Below are 16,163 nucleotides of genomic sequence, written 5' to 3' on the forward strand. Positions count from 1 at the left end.
GTTCTTGTTGTTCTCTTTGGAAAGCATCTAGCACAATGGGGTGCTGGGCTAGGGGCTGCAGTAATACAAATAAACACTAGATCTGTTGTATAGAAACATCCACCTTATTCTTTGGGACTGAAAATAAGGCCTTTGCTTTTTAAAAGAGTCTTCCTTTGAGACTGACTTCTGCTGCTCGATACTGCGCCCTGGCGGACAGATTGGATCAGTTGAAAGGCACAGATGTTTGGGGCTGGAGTCGCAGAATTACACAGGTCTTTTCTCTCTCTAGTCTACCAGCTAGTCCTTCTCCCCCCAGCCAAAGTGGGAGTGTTCCTGACAGTGCCTCTTTTGCCCAGCCTAATTTATATGTCCCAAAAGGAGGAGGATCCACTCACCACCCAGGCAAGCCCTTGGCCTCCTGCTACAGAGCCTGATGCTCTTACACCTGGGATGCAATGATCCAGGTGGTTTATCAGCATTCTCTGAGGCTCTGCCTGAGGACAGACAATTCATCTGAGAAAGCCAAAGAAGGGAACTGAACCAAACGAGTCTGGGGGAAGCTGTTATGGGGGTTCTTCTTCTCAAACTCTGAGGATCACCTCAGCAACATTTGAGTCATGAGGTTGCAGGGCAAAGTTCAGGCATTTAATATTTATTAAAGCTAATGTTTAAAATTAAATATACACAAGTTAAGAGGGAAAGTACTGTACATCTGGGGTCAGGCTTGAGTTATGAGGGATTACAGGTATCGGTTACAAGGATCACGCGAGATACAATCATATCGCATAACCAGCATGGACCCGGATTGGAGTGCGGGAGTTTTTAAAGGGTCAGTGGATAAGTGGACTACGCCACCCATGGAATGTATTAAGAGTCCAAGTCAGTATCAGTTTAGCTAATAAGTACATGGGTGAGGTGCATCCCTTGGTTCGTCAGGGAAGGAAGTGGGTTATTTCCCAGGTTGGCGGTCTCGATTACTCAAGCTGGTATTGACGGTGTCCCATGATTGTATTAGCCGCCTCCCCAACATCTATTACAATGGTCGTGCCCCAAAGAGCTTATGATCTAAATTAGGGCTGGCTTTAGGAACTGTGAGGCCCGATTCGAATACCTGGAGGTGGTCCGGCTCTTCGGCGGCACTTCGGCGGCGAGGGGTCCTTCACTCGCTCCGGACGCCCGGCAGGCAAAATGCTGCCGAAGACCTGGACCGCCGCCGGGTATGTGAAAAAAATTAAAAAGGCACCTAAGGCAGAGTCCTCTTAAGAGTGGGGCTCAGTTAGGTGTGGGTCCTGATTCCGGGGAATCGGGGGAATCAGCCTAAAGCCAGCCCTGATCTAAATACATACTCAAGCGGACAAAGAGTATGAGAGGAAATATGATCTGGCTACGGTCACACAGTAAATTAGAGGCAGGGATGGCACCCAAGGCTTGAATTTACCTCACTGCTTTAGCGTCACAATCCTCTGGCTGGGTTCTGAGCAGAGACTGAATCCAGGCTCTATCATTCTAAAGCACTGGCCTCTCCTAGCAGAGCTACAGAATCAAGAACTGTGTTATTACTGGTAGGTTCCACCTAATCCATCTCTCTGTCAATGCAGGAAACTTCTCAAGAGTACATTTTTTAATGCTTAGAGTCAGGCTGTTCAAATGCTCCTGAGTTATCAGCCTGGCCTATGTCATGTTGAAGCCTTTTGAATCTCCATTTGTAAGGAAATATGCCTCGGAGAGATTGGCAAAATCTCAAATGTATCGTGCAGGAGAAAACCAAGCTGGCAGGTGATGCTACAAATGATGATCTGGCATATAATTTACATGTTGGTCCGGCATTATCTGACTTCTCCGTGGCTCAGGCAGCTTCCCAAGGAGATATTCACCTAATCAAAGCAGAGAGAAGACGTCAACATCCCAACATAGAATGGGTCCCATTTTCAGAGGGCCTGAAAGTGATGAAATACTGGTCCCCGCAAATCTGCAGCTGTTTGCCCATTATCCAGTTCTCTCAGTGAGAGGAAAGAGAGGATTTATTTTCAAGTCCCTGGGGGGAAATTTTTGACACAAAGAAAATCTTTTTCTCTTTTTTTGCCCCCGAATTTTCTGCTTTTTTGTCAAAAAGCCTAAACCATCAGGTTTCATTTTTTTGACGGAAATCTGAGCACTTTTGACACAAATTGACTTTGATTCTGGGGAGGAGGAAGAACATTACTCTTTTGATGGAAAGACATTTTTCTTTGGGGAAAAAACAGTTAAATATTTAGCTATAAAAATAATACAAAAATACAAATTAACGTCAATTCTTTCTATTTTGATCAATAAAATTGCTTCATTTGAGAGTATGAAACAGGTAAAGGTGCACCCAGAGAGAGGGGGAACTGAGGCACGAAGTGATTTGAAAGAAAGACATTAGGAAACTTTATAAATGTTAAGGCTAGAAGGGACCACTATGATCTTCCTTTCTGATCTCATACATGACACACACCAGACATCCTCCCTCATTCCTCCATTGAGCCTGACGGTCTATAACTGAACTGGAGAATATCTTTTAGAAGGCTGTCATCTCCCAAGTTAAAGATTTCAAGTGATGGAGAATGCACCCCATCCCTTGGTGGACACAGTCACCTAGCTCACTGATCTCAAAGTGCTTTGTTAAAAACAAAAATCACAGTTCCATTAGCCCCATTTCACAGATGGAGAAACAGGGGCACAGAGAAGGAACATTTAAATAACAGCCCATTGGCAGATCTGGAAACTGAATCCAGGTTGCCTGACTTCTGGCCATTACCCACTGATTCGTGCTGGCTCAGATGTTCCCTATACAATTACACTAGTGCCTGGACCATGGAGTGCCTAAGATCTGCAAAATGGGCACAAGGTGGAATCTCCTTGTGAATGGACCTGGGCTTTTCAGGTGCAGAACCTGCAAGTGCTTTTTCAACCAGGATTCTCTATAGAAACGATTTCTATAAATCACTATGAGCTGCATAGGATCAGATTTTTAAAGATGCAGACAGATGCCTCATGGGAGTTTCAAAAGCGCCAGGTGCCTAAAGGCCATTGATTGCAAGTGAATGTTGCCCCTAAAGCAAAGTCCCAGCACTCTGGGGTGCAGCTAGTCCTCCATTGCCTTCCCACAATTCTCCCTGTACACCCAGAAAGGACAGAAAAGTTCCCCTAAAATTCACTGGGTAAGATGTCCTAGAGCAGTTCAGCTTCCTGAAGCTCAAGCTAACTCAGCAGCCAAGTCCTACCCAAAGTTACCAACTGGTTAAAGCAGCATGACCTGGCACGTTCGCTGGAGAAAGGGACGGCTGCTGGGACGCTCTGCTGCTATCCAGACGTGAGGACAGAACCTTTCAGAGGCAGGATCGTGACTGTCAAAGGGAAATCGTGTGTCATACACAGGATGCAGGTCTCAGTGTAATCCTCTTTAGTGTTGTAAATATTTCTATTACGGTCGTGCCTAGCGATCACAGACCCACTGTGCGAGGTGCTGTACATACACATAGCAAGAGGCAGTGCCTTCCCCAGAGAATTTATAGTCTAAATAGGAAAGACAGGCCAAGGAATGATTATTCTTCCCATTTTACAGAGGGGGAACTGAGGCCCACAGAGAGTTCGGTCTTCAAAAGAGCCTACGTCTCATTGAAAGTTAAAGGAATTTAAGCTCTTACGTCCCTGATGCACCTTTGAAAATGTCGGCTTAAGTGACTTGCCCAAGGTCATGCAGGGAGTCTGCTGACAGAGCTGGGAACTGGACCCAGGTGTCCTGCATCCCAGCCTGATGCCTCAACTACAGACCTTTCAGCACCTGTCCTTTCTGTTTAGATTTCACCCCTTGTGTTGCTACCTGGTGCCACCTTGTGGCTGAAAGGAAGAATTACTCCAAGTTGTCCGTGGAAATGCTGTGAATCAAACTAGCTGTTGCTACAATATCAGTGGAGAGATTTTTGGGTCTGGTTTGGTTTGCTTTTACAGAAAGTGAATTTAGTGCAATCAAGAGCAGACAGGAAAAGGAAATCCTCTGTTTCCAAAAGAACGAAAGCACAGAGTGTGTTAGTATCAATAGCTACCTCCAAGCATCTAACACCCATGTGACTCCTGAACCAAACAGCTCAGATCTCTACTGGGTCAAATGAAAGGTTTGCTGAACGTGACACAAGCTTTTCCCCAATTTTTCCAGTATTCTCCCAGCTCCAATAGAGAGGAGAATAGAGGCATGAGACTCTCCCACCCCCGCACCTCCCAAAAAAAACCCCTATCACTCTGGTGGCATTTCAGAATTGAAATATTGTGGTTTTCAGCTGAAATATTTCAGTTTTTGGCTGAAAATGGAAAAGCTTTGGTTTGGGGGGGCCTTTTTTGGACCTAAAAGAATCAAGATTTTTCCCAAGAAACCAGACACTTCTTGCAAAATTTTTTAATGTATCTGAAGCCCTGATTTTCCATCCAAAAACAGTTCAGATGGAAAAATGTTGACCATCCCTAGGCCTGTAAAGCTTCCATTTAGGCTTGGAACAAAAGAGGATGGACCGTTTGTGCTTTGTATTATTGCTCTGTTGTTTGGCTCCTGGCGTCCCAGAGACACAATGTCCGTGCCCCTGCACCAGAGAGGCTTGCTAAGGAGGCAAGTGGGTAGCCTGGAGGATGAAGCACAGGGCTGGGACTCAGAGACCTGCATTCTCCACCTGGTTCTGCTGCTGGGTGATCTCGCACAAGTCACTTCCCTGTTTGTAAAATGCGGACGACGATACTGGCTGCTTTTGTAAAGCGTGACAGGTAGTGCGTTTGGTTTATCAGCGGGACCCTGGCCCTGCAGGACAAAACTCCGTGCCGCACAGATGTGCAAACACACCGCTCAGCAGTGGGGTGAGAACCTCGATATCTTTGGCTGCAGCAGTTCTTCTGCTGCATGAATTAGAGGAGACTTGCCTTCAGTACTCAGCAGTGATAGGTCTTTCATTGCTCGTCTGTGCACCAGGCATGGAGGTGGGGGGTGGTAAATGCACTCTCAAACACACACACACACACAGAGTCCTGTACAATTGTTCAATCCAGCTACTAGAGGATGAGGTGTGTATACACACACACACACGTACAATTGCTCGGCCCAACCACCAGACAGAAATCACCTGTGCCTATTGACAGCGGGGGGGGCAGGGGGGCGAGGAAGTGAGGGCAGCCAGCTTCAGCAGTATTACTGGGCATGCTAAGTCCACGTGAGCATGCTCAGTACAAGCCAAACAGCAAATCTGGTGGGGGGCAGATGACCCAGCATGCCCCCCCTCCATGTCACCCCACAAGGGGCGAGGTGTACAAACACACACCTGTACAACTGCTCTGCCCAGTTAGGCAGTTTGTTTCTCTAGTACTTAAATGCAACCAAAAGTCCATGAGACCATTGCAAACAGATAAATGGGCTTGAACAGAATGCAGCTCCCAGTTATTTCCTGGCAGTGCACCCTGGGGCACGAACCCAGAGCAGAGGGGATCTGGGCAGGCTGCTGCAAGTACAACCAACTGCTTCATGAACACTCAGAAACTAGTGCAGAATGCAGCTGCCTTCTCATGTAGGGTGAGAGCCAGTCACAGGCCCAATCCTGCAAGGTGCTGAACAGAGCTCGTCAGCGTCCTTTGGAACAAATTAGTGGCCATATACAGGAACCATCAGTGAGTGTAAATTACACTCACTTTAAGGCCCCTATGCACTGCTACAGAGGGTGAAAAGAGCCTTCACATAAATGAGAATCAGGCCTTGTGTTTCGTTGATTGGTTGCCTTGATGGTTTTCACTTCCCCTTTTATGATGGTATCACCAATACTAAGAACTGAGCTTAGACGCAGAACGGGATCTGTCCCCCCAAAGCGAGAACATTTCCCCATTTTGAAACCAAAAAGTTGCCTTTCCAGTTTTCAAAAATGAAAAATACAAATAATCTGTGTATAAATTCTTTTAAAGCATAAAAATGCAGCCTCTTTCCAAAACCACACGACCAAAAAAATCTTTCGAATTTAGTGCAAAATTAAAAACAAAACAAAACAAACAAACAACCCTTTCCAATCAGCTCTAGAATCTGATCCAACCACCCCCCATCCCCCTTAGTCCATACGTCCTAGATTAGTGCCCGCTACATATGCCAGGGCCTTATATGGCCCATTAGCTGAGCACCTCACCACCTTTAATGCATTTATCCTCAGAACACAAGTGTGAAGTGCTGGTATCCCCAATTTACAGAGGGGGACCTGACGATTAAAAAGCCCAGATCCTAAATACGTTTGAGGTATTTTAGCACCTTAACTGCTGGACCAGGGATGGCCAACCCGAGCCTGAGGAGGAGCCAGAATTTACCAATGTACATTGCCAAAGAGCCACAGTAATACGTCGGCAGCCCCCCATCAGCTCCCCACTCCCAGCACCTCCTACCCACCGGCAGTCCCGCCAATCAGCGCCTCCCTGTCCCTCCCCACACCTCCCGATCAGCTGTTTTGGGGGGAGGAGCGAGGGCACGGCAGGCTCAGGGGAGGGGGCGGGAAGGGGTGGAGTGGGGGCAGGACCTGGGGCAGAGCCAGGGGTTGAGCAGTGAGCACCCCCTGGCACACTGGAAAGTTGGCGCCTGTAGCTCCAGCCCCGGAGTCGGTGCCTAGACAAGGAGCCGGGTATTAACTTCTGAAGAGCCGCAGGTGGTTCCAGAGCCACAGGTTGGCCAACCCTGCCCTGGACCGTCCTTCCAGGGAGGGAGGAATCCCTGAGTGGTTTGAGCATTGGCCTGCTAAACCCAGGGTTAAGATCAATCCTTGAGGGGGTCATTTATTAGGGAGGATCTGAGGCAAAAAAAAAGAAAATCTGTCAGAGACAATACCTGGTCCTGCTGTGAAGCCAGGGGACTGGACTCACTGACCTTTCAAGGTCCCTTCCAGCTCTATGACACAGGTATAGCTCCATATATTATTTTATATCATTCCCTCCCAGCTGTTTTACTGAGCCAGAAAATGGTGATCCCATGGTGACGCTGGTTGAAGCGGGGAAGAAAATCACATCCCGCAATTTGATTATTTTCCCCCTCAGATTTTGTTGGTTCCCCCCCTCCCCAATTTTGAAATTCCATCAAGATTTAAGAAAAAATAAAAGTGATCCGCTCTAGAGCTGACCAGAAAAAAACGGAAACGAACTGGCAAACAGGTCACTGAAATGCTCCCCTCCCGCCTCCCAGTGAATTTCGAATTTCCAAATGAGAAAATTTCCCCCTCAGCTCTAGCATTCACACAGTCACACTCTGAGAGAAGGCGCCAGGGGGAAAAATAACCAGAGGCGAGGAAAGTTCTCAGAAACATGTATTTGTTTTTCTTTTTAATAGTAAACCTCTTTACAACAAATATAGTGAAAGAGTTTTCAAACAAAACTCATCAGAATTTTTCATGGTAATATTTTTTTATCTCTTTTGCTTATCGTGTAATATACAATATCGCATCACCATACAGCACAAAGAAAGGAATATTGAAAAAACAAAACGGACATCTCACTGACGTGCTGCCGTCCCTGGGAAGGAGCCACTGATTGTCAACGAGGGTGGGATGGGTGGGGTGGGAAGGGACAGGACTGGGGATAAAAAAGCAAGGATGTACCAAGAAAGAGCTCCCGGGGGTTGGGAGATTAATATAGAAGGCCAGACCCCAGGGATGCAAACGCCTAGAGAAAGATGGACCTAGCCAAAGATCCTGGATGGAAATTTACAAGCTACTCGCATCTATCCACTTCTCTACTGCTTTCTTGCTTTCACTAGATCGATGGTCTCCCAACGAGCCAGATGTATCAAAGAGGGGCAGAAAAATTACCCTTCCCCCAATATCTCTCCTACACGAAGATCATGGATTTTTTTTTAAAACTGATCTGCTGCCACCCAAGAGAACAGAATCCCTTAATTCACACACAAAAAAGGGGAGGGAGCATGGGGGGGGCGGGGTGTGGGAAAGAAGAGGTTAAAAATATATATATATATATGTATACTTATAGATACAGAGTATAGCTTTTTAAAATTGCCTTTCTAAACAATAAATACAACTAATAAAGGGAAGTGCGCAATTTTTTGTACATTTGCACCATCACAGGCGGGAAAATGAAAGCTGCCTGTGACAATATAGGCGTGCTGAACTGTGTAGGCAATTCGACTAACCACAATATATATATGTTGGGGGTTTGTTTTGTTTCTTTAATGCATAATTTAAAGGGTTTATTCTATTTTACAAAGGTTTTTGCACATAGCCCAGAGAACACTACATCTATCCCGATCTATCTGATTTACAGGGAGCGAGGAGGGTGGGGAGCTGGAGAAAAAGAGGACCTGATACTAACATCACCCAGAGGAGATCTGAGATAGGCGTGCGTGGTCACCCACCACAGAGCGGCAACGATCCTGAGAATTTTTAACATCATGCCAGTAACCGCAAGCTATTCTGAAATGGGCAGCTATAGCAGGGAAGAAGTCCTGGGCTGAGCTGAAACAAAGAGCAACTGCCCCAAGCATGGCCAGAAAGTGTGCTCTCTGGTTTGTTCTTCCTAAGGAGAATATGGCCTAGAGTCTTATTTACAATTTTACATAATTCTGGCTGGGTAAAGGGACCCAAATTTGTACCCGCTACGACCTCCTTTCTGCTGCCACAGTTGTGTGAAAGAGGTTTAAGGCACACAAAGCTTTTCCACTTTATACCAATATAGGTAGAGAGAGAAATCCCTCCCAAGCGTGGATGCAGTTATACTGATATGAAGGGGTTTATAGTGGTATAGCTATTCCCATATGGGAAGGGGAATACACGACCCAGTACAAGGCACCTTTATACTGGTTTAACTGCATACACATTAGGGGTTATACTGGAATAACTATATCGGTAAACTAGTCACCCCCCCCCCCACTGATATCGTTATACTGGGACAAAATCTGTGGGTAGAGCAGGTGTTAGTGTAAATGAGAACGAAACCTATAGACAAGGGCTGGCAGATCACTTTCCCTACCTTTGATCCCACTCAGTCGTTGTGGGCTTGCTCTCAGATTTGTTTTCTCTGCTGGAGAGACTGAAATGAAAGGATCAGACAGCAATATTCGAATGGGGCAATAAAGACAAATCTGCTTGATTGTCATTTACACTGACGCACTTTTACCCAGCCAGAACAGCGTTAAGGGGCCTCAGGGTAAATGAGGCCCAGTGGAGCAGCCAGTGTAAATCAGCGTAGCTCCATTGACTTCACAGAAGCTATCTTGAGTTACAGCAGCTGAAGATTCATAGACTCTAGGACTGTAAGGGACCTCGAGAGGTCATCGAGTCCAGTCCCCTGCCCTCACGGCAGGACCAAATACTGTCTAGACCATCCCTGATAGACATTTATCTAACCTACTCTTAAATATCTCCGGAGACGGAGATTCCACAACCTCCCTAGGCAATTTATTCCAGTGTTTAACTACCCTGACAGTTAGGAACTTTTTCCTAATGTCCAACCTAAATCTCCCTTGCTGCAGTTTAAGCCCATTGCTTCTTGTTCTATCATTGGAGGCTAAGGTGAACAAGTTTTCTCCCTCCTCCTGATGACACCCTTTTAGATACCTGAAAACTGCGATCATGTCCCCTCTCAGTCTTCTCTTTTCCAAACTAAATAAACCCAGTTCTTTCAGCCTTCCTTCATAGGTCATGTTCTAAAGACCTTTAATCATTCTTGTTGCTCTTCTCTGGACCCTCTCCAATTTCTCCACATCTTTCTTGAAATGCAGTGCCCAGAACTGGACACAATACTCCAGATGAGGCCTAACCAGCACAGAGTAGAGCGGAAGAATGACTTCTCGTGTCTTGTTTACAACACACCTGTTAATGCATCTGGCCCACTGACTCCAATGAAGCCATACTGATTTGTGCACCAGCTGGGAATCTGGCCCAGTTCCTATAGCGTGTAGAGGGGATACAGAAGAACCGGCCCAGATCTGCAGGGAAGATTGTCTCTCCCCAGGACAGTCACACACACTTTCCTTTCTGCTAGCAAAGCGAGATTTATTAAACAGAGACAGGGCAGAACTGGACTCATCTAATACTTCGGGAAAGTTCTAATCCATACCGACTCAAGGCAATGAGGTCGGAGCATTCCTGCTTCTGCCGCAACGTGAGGGCTTCTCTGTCCCTTATGGGGAATACAGAGGAGGGGGTAAAATCACCCACTCGCAGAGGGGCCAGCGCGAGGCGTGTGCATTACTTCCGACCGACTCTGAAGGCTTCAATGGGATTCTAGTGGCTCATGCTGGCCTCTCTGAGCAGGAGGGGAAATTCACTCAAGACGACCGTGTTCTGTCAGGGACGTGATCTTTACTCCCTTTGCCAATACTGCTTCCTGGTGGTTCATTGCTTGCAGTGGGGATCAAACCTGGCATCTCTGGCTTTAAATGCGGGAGCCTCTTCTGCTTGAGCTAAAAGACCCCCTTAGTCAAGGTGGTGGCAGGGCCATCCACCTCTATGTGGCCCAGCCGCCTCTAGCAGAGAACAGAATGCCACACTGAACCTAAGCAATGGGAGCACCTGGACTTGAATGCCACCAATCTAGCCTTAAATCAGTGTCTGAGATGGTCACTCTGGCAGGTGGGCCATTTCCATACTAGCAGGGGGACAATTACATCAGAAACCACAGAATTAAGAAGCAGGCCAGACCCTCAGCTGGCATAAATCAGCACAGCCCTGTTCTCTTCAGCAGAGCTCTGAATACATTTACTCTATCTGAGGACCTAGTTCCTACCCGCTAAAGCCACTGGGAAATACAGACCTGATTCCTCACTGTCTTTAACCTGTGCTGGTGCAGCGTGACGCTGTCCCCTGTAGCAGCTAAAGTAGTTTTACTGCACACAGACTAGCTCAAACAGGAGTTAGACACTCCTGCTTTCAGATCCCAAGGTCTCGGGTTCATTCCTCAGACAACCCAGCCCGGAGAGCTTTAATACACAACTGGCCTTGTCACTGCCACCCGTGCAAAGCTAATGCTTTACATCCTGACTTCGCACTGGTGTAACGTGCAAAGGAGTGGGTGAATCAGTCCCTGGGACTTTCAGGACTTCTCTACGAAGTATCACCCTGGGCTCTGTTGCAAGCTTTCTCTTTGCTCAGTCCATCAGCAACTCCTGGCCCTCTAGCCACCCTGGCATGTCGCCTGGATGGGTTTAAATTCTACAATATCGAACAAATAGGGGAGGGGTGGGGAAGGCAGAGCAAGTCTGTGGATAAAGAAAAGGAAGGAGGACAGGTCAAGAGAGGGTGAAACAAGAATAATCTGTACAATTGCAGCCATGTTCAAAGTCAGTATTATTACAATATACTCTGACAAAAATATAATCTCATTTCATATCAATACAACAAAAAAACAGTTTCCTGTACTGTTACCATTGCCAACATATTGAAACTTGCTATTTACAATTACAGTAGCCAGGTAAAATACTACAAGTTAAAGGTCAGAGAGAAGGGAAGAAAGACAGGAGACTGGAGCTCCAGAAGAAAGAAAAGCCAGAGGAAAGGCCCTCCTCTACAAACTGTGCATGGCTTCTGGTTTTCAGACAGAAGGAGGGATGACAGAGGTAGCGAGAACGTAACACTTAGTTAATGGGGTGGGGGGGGGGGTTTAACAGAGGGAAGGAGGGAGAGTGAAGTGGGGGGGGAAGAAAGATGGAAACAGGGGAGAAAGGAAGAAAATACAGGGCGTTGCCCTCAACAGGTGTAAACTGGCTTCATTAATGAAGTGTCACTGATTTACACCAGCTGAGGATGTGGCTTATGCTAAGATGTAAGGGAGAGGAGGGCAATGTTATTTTCTTGGCTCTCGGATATCTGCGGTGCCAGGACAGGGTTGTTCCTTGCCCGGCTCCCACTTACCAAGGCAAGCTGGCCAGATCTGACCCCATCCTGCTTTCCCAACACCCCCCAAGGGCAGCTTTGGGGTGAGGGGGGAATGCAGAATCAAGCACTCTTCTCTCTCCTCACACAGCTAGTCAGGATCTTATTATGGCTGCAGGGGGGATATTCCCAAACTGCCTTCACTCTTTGCCCCCCAAGGGCTGTGTCCTAGCACAGGGAGAAGCCATCTTGATTCAAAACTTCAGTTTGGACTTAGAGTCCGGCCTTTTATAACAGTAGAGATGAGTTCCCACCCCCCTCCCGCACCTCAGCACCCTCTGAATGGCTCTGGGCCCAACCCGGCTTGCTTTCCTCATGGGAGTAAGCCCTGTTGATTTACTCTCCTGCCATACAATGGAGAAGTCCCATTCAGCCTTCGCTTCCCCCAGCAGAGCTGAGCAGGGCTCGCTGCATGCTGGGTCCTGCTATCAAGTGTTCTACTCTGGCACAGGTTGGAGACCGGTGGCCCTGCCACAGCGAGCGCTGATCTACACCCTGTCTCCCCGCGAACAGGCCCTTTGACCTTTTCAGCAAAGCTGCTGCAACGCACGGGATGAGGCGGCCATGTCCCCCTCTAGTGGCTGGTCCGCACAGAGGATAAGAGCTTGCTACTCCTACCAGCTAAGGGAGATAATCCGTTTGCTCAAGAGATAGAGGCCTAGGCTTTTGGTGCTAAAGGTCCCGAGTTGCTACACTGGCTCATCTTGCACCAGCCTTGTATAGAGGAGGCCGAGGGGGCGGGGTGGAGTATTTAAGTTTATTCCCGTGAGGCCTCTTTAAACCCCACTGGGGAACCTAAACTCGAGTACAGGGTAGCCATTTTGCCAGGGAGCCGTTCTCCCTTCACAATTGAGGCAGTCCTTGGTGCAGGGCAGGAGGCAGCCCCCAGGCCACCACTCAAGTGCCAGGCGCACCTGGATCCCACAGGCCTGTCTTTACCAGCACAGGATCTGGCTTTCCGCCATCCCTCTGCCAGCCTCTCCTCATCCCCACTGCCACCAAGCCATGCGGTCGAACAGTCGTACACCAACCCAAACATGGAGCAAAGGTCGACAACCGGACAGACTAGGGAGGAATCGGGCAGCTCCCTCCATTGCTTCCCCCCTCACCCCTGATTTTATTGGGCAAACAGAATTGTAGGCCAACGAAGAATATATTTCAGATGCTTTCAAAGGCCAGGATCTCTCAAAATCCTACCCAACGTTTGGGAGAATGAACTGGGAAGAGAGGACGACATCACGATGAAATGGGGAATGGCATGGAACAATAGGCATGGGAAGAAACAAACCTGAAACCTTTTAGCAAACTGAAAACAATTCTTTGACACCATCAGGTTACAAAACGATGTAAACGTTCACTAGAAACCTTGCTGCTAGTAGGGATAGTTAAGCAATGTAGGGAATTGGCATTTGCCAAAAAAAAAGAGTTTAAGAACTCCCATGTAGCCATATATATATTTTTATATATATTATTTTCCTGCAATCTCTCTTAGGATAGCCACTAAAAGAAATAAATATTTCTCTCTAGATTACCTGTCCGCGTGATTATTCAAAGTTTTACAACGTTAATCCTAGAGCTGGTCAAAATGTTTCAAAATTGCTGTTGAAATTTGTGAGGTTGGGTTTTGGTTTTTGTTAAGCCAGTCAACGTTTATTTTTCAAAATTTCACCAGAATTTTCTGGCCCAAAAAAAGGAACTTTTTTTAAATAAAAAAAAACAACAGTTTGTTGATTCAGATGGCTGAGATTTTTCAGCAGTGTGGAAGTTCAGACCATTTTCTTTGCTTCCTCCTGCGAAACACAGTCGCTCTTGGGTTCGTTTTTTAGTTCACACCAAATTCTGCCCTCAATTATATCCCCACATGAGCTTCTGGGTAGTAATATTGCTTTATAGTTGTATAACTGAGGGTGGGGTGGGGGATTAGCATAAGACCCCTTGGTGTGCAAAATTTCAGAAAACTGTATGATTTGTTGCTGACAAAATATGTCCTTTGGAGGAAATTTGAGCTAAGCTTGAAGGAATGAGTTGTCCAAGTTCTGAGTTTGGAGAGAACTCATTTAGCATAGCCACCTCCCTAGTCCAGCACAGCCCCCTCCCCCCCAATGCTGACAGCCTCAGCACAGCCTCACTGGTTCCAGTTTACACCAGCAGAGGATTTGGCCCCATGTGCTTTGCTGCCTAAGTCCAGAGGTGGGCTCAGACCGCAACACTGCTCTGGGTTTTGCTCTCCCCGATTCGCAGCTGCCCGGCCCCTTGTTTGCACGTTGACATCAGTGCAATATGAGTGTGATTCTCTACCAGATGAAACAGCAGTGTTTGACACTCACTTTGCAGCGGTGCCAGTGATTACAAGAGAAGCGCGCCAGCGGAGAACCAGGCCCCTCGTGTTTGGCTTTCACCCACTATAGAGATAGGAGCCAAATATGAAATTTGCATTCAGAGCCAACCTCCGACCCCTCCGGCAAAGTGAAGGGGCGGTAGGATCCAAGATTTTCCTGTTGGCTTATCCCCATTCAGTACTTCATTCAACCCAATTTATACCCATCCCCATACACAATGGTACCTGATTGCCACTGGATAACTCTGTTAGGAGTTTGGCTGTCCAATTAATTCTATTCACTTGTTTACAAGCTTGAATTCTCCTTCACTCAGGCCCCTTTACACCACTCTGGCAGCGTAAAAGGTCCTTAAAGTAGGTGCAGCTGTGACTCTTTACTCTGCTGGAAAATCAGGCTCCGTAAAATTTATCTCCAATCTCTAGTCTGAACTCCAGCTTCGGAGAGCGATTCTCTCTGCCCTTCTCATTCGGAAGATACTGTGTCCCATAGACCGATTGCACCTTTGACAATATTTTGCTGCAAACCCAAATTTTGAAAATACACCGATCTCTGAAATTTTGCTGCACCCCAATTCCTTATTCAGAAAAAGGCAAATCAAACCCAACCTCTTTCCTTAAGCGATGACAGGAAATGTCATGTTATTTTTGAAGTGGCCTAAAATTTCCATAAGCCTTAGGACTGCAAAAACCATACACATGACCACAATCTGTCCCAACACAGTTAATTGGCCTCTGTCGTGGCCAAACATAAGCACACTCAGGGGTTGAAATTAACGCAACCAGGGCACCAAAATGCTACAACTTCCAAGAGCACCATCTCCGATGTATACGGACGAAACTCCTGATCCAATTTCATGCACTGGAATCGACTCGACAAAATATGACTTTACACAGGAGTCCAGTGTTGTGTTTGATTCTTAATTTACCCAGGAAATCCTCAGTGCACATCTTGATTTGTCTCACGCCCCATCCTTGAAGGACAATTTTGTTCTCCTGATGGGTTAAAACAGTCTTTGATGGAACATTTAATCTATGGTTAAAATCTGTTCATAACCTAGGCTAAGACCTACATTTCTGGTGTTCGTAGGGGAGGTACAACACATCAAAGGAAACCCCACATCTGAGTCGCTTGAGAAGTAAACCTGCTACACAAAGGACTCTTTCCGCTGCTCTGGCAGTGTAAAGCAGCATTAAGATCATGCCACTGTAGCTCTCCCACAGCAACGTAAAGAGATCTTAGTGTATCTTCAAATAGGCCCCTTGTATTTAACCCCAGCGTATGTATGTTGAAGGATCCACATAGGTTTCAAGAAGGAAAAGATCGGAAACAGACTTTGGTAAGTAACCACATCTTTAGAAAGTAATATATCATTTTTTTTAAACATAGTGCATACTTCTTATATGAAAATATACACAATTGTATTTCATTCTCCAAAAAAAAAAAAAAAAAAAAAAAAGGAACAATTAAAAACAAAAGCAAACTAGCCAAACACAATATATTAGCTGTTTTTCATTGTTGTCATTGCTTAAATTTTTTTTTTTAACGCTACACTTTGTTCAGGTTACACTTTTTTCGTCTTTTTTTTTGTTTTTGTTTTTTGTAAATGTTTTTTTTTCTTCATGCATTTTACACCTTTTATAGCTTTTGAGAATAAATAAGCTCCGTTTTGCTTCCATATCTCTAAAAACTGCAGCATTTGAACTGTTTGTCATTTAAATCGTGCAATTTTTTTGCAACACCCCTTTTTAAAAAATGGAAAATATATATATATATATTTAAAACTAAACCCTATACAACGCAAAATTCCAAATTAAAAAAAATTATACACAATGTAACTGTCAACAGTACAGTGGAGCACGAGAAATAAAATTAAAAGATCAGAAACATATTTATAGAAGCACAAAGGAGGGTGTTGATTTCTTAGATTGTCGTTCTTCTG

This window comes from Gopherus evgoodei, chromosome 24, assembly GCF_007399415.2.
Source record: "Gopherus evgoodei ecotype Sinaloan lineage chromosome 24, rGopEvg1_v1.p, whole genome shotgun sequence".
NCBI lineage: Eukaryota > Metazoa > Chordata > Testudines > Testudinidae > Gopherus > Gopherus evgoodei.